Raw genomic sequence first — 1,406 nt, forward strand, 5'->3', positions numbered from 1 at the left:
CCCAACTGGGAGCAGTGGGCACATACTTAGCAGTATGTGTACCTGTGCTCCCTACGCAGCACTTGGCTGAGCAGCTACAGGCACATTTCATCTAATTCGTGACAGTCTAACAGCACATATCCCGGGTAAAGCTAGTCAGTCTGCAAGATACCATTTTCCCTTTCTACAAACAATTCTTCCTCATGCACCATGCAGTGTTTCCTGAAAAATACATCTGACACTGGGTTAACCTTGCAAACCTTCATCCCAGGCCCACAGTGACTCTCAATGCTCTGGTCTCTGGTTGAGCAGCAGCAGCTGCCGAGATCGAGCTCACTTACGGCTTTATTGCCCCCTCCCATCCACCCCCACTCCACCTCACCTGCAGCAGACCGCCCTTTGCCCAGCCTCAGCAGGTGGGCAGGCACTGGGCTCCTCTGCTCAGCCAGGCTCCCAACACAACCACTAGGCAGTAAAACCAGCTGTGAACCTGGTCCATAGTAACTCTGTTTGGAAGGATATTGTGTAAATATGGTGCAACTGTGGACAGCTCTTTGACCAACACAGTGAAAAAGAAAAGCAAAATGACTTTGAACACCAGGGTATTTTTACCTTTTCAGACTAAGCTTTTATTTTGATATTACAAACCATTTTTCTTTATTCACAAATCACGGTTGTGATATAAACACTAATTTCTAAAGACAGATATACACATTTTCTGGGTTGGTAGGGTGCTGTTTTAATCTGTTTAGAAGTCACTATATTCCACATATGGTAGTAATAATTTTTTTTTTCATAAGTCATATTATCAGTAGTTATTTATATAAGTGAAAACATTCCCAATATATATTGTAAAAAAATTGCAAATGCTTTTCTTACATAACTATTTCAGACATACATTTTAAAATGACTACTAGGAGTACTGTAGGAGCTTTTATAAACAAAATATTTTCTAATACGGGCTGCACCCTCAGCCTTTCAAGATCATTTTAATAGACTAAAACGCCATATAATCATTTGGAGAGTGGGAGTTGTAAAGCCATCTCATGAAAATTAAAATTGCAAATAAATTCTGTTATTCCCCACATCAGACATTTTGTGTGTGCAATTCCAAAAAAAGATGTATCATCCACGCTTTGAATTGGAAGCCTAACATTTGGTAAACATTTTTCAAGTTGCTTTTATTGTGGTTTTTAATGAAATATACTTTTTTTTTTTAATTACTTTTTATTTTAAATAGGAGGCTTGTTTAGTATATCTTACATATTAAATGTGGGGATTGAACTCTAAATAAATCTCAGTTCATTCCCTCACCAGTATAAATATATTTTACTGCCCCATTTTTCATTGATTAATATAGTCTCTTTCTCTCTCTGTTTCAATTTTAAAGATAATTTTTTTTTTCATTCTTAGATATAAATGCTACA

General features: G+C 37.3%; 1 protein-coding gene across 33 annotated transcripts in view; it reads right to left on the bottom strand.

Annotated features, from left to right (window-relative positions):
- Positions 1–582: 582 nt before the first annotated feature.
- Positions 583–1,406, bottom strand: part of RBFOX1 (RNA binding fox-1 homolog 1) — a 1,229,664-nt gene continuing 1,228,840 nt past the window's right edge. For all 33 annotated transcript variants that reach the window (XM_064153056.1, XM_064153048.1, XM_064153051.1 and 30 more), the window contains one exon: positions 583–1,406. This exon is cut by the window's right edge. The gene's annotated coding sequence lies outside the window, so the exon portion shown is untranslated.

The sequence above is a fragment of the Pogoniulus pusillus genome, chromosome 13 (genome assembly GCF_015220805.1).
Source record: "Pogoniulus pusillus isolate bPogPus1 chromosome 13, bPogPus1.pri, whole genome shotgun sequence".
NCBI lineage: Eukaryota > Metazoa > Chordata > Aves > Piciformes > Lybiidae > Pogoniulus > Pogoniulus pusillus.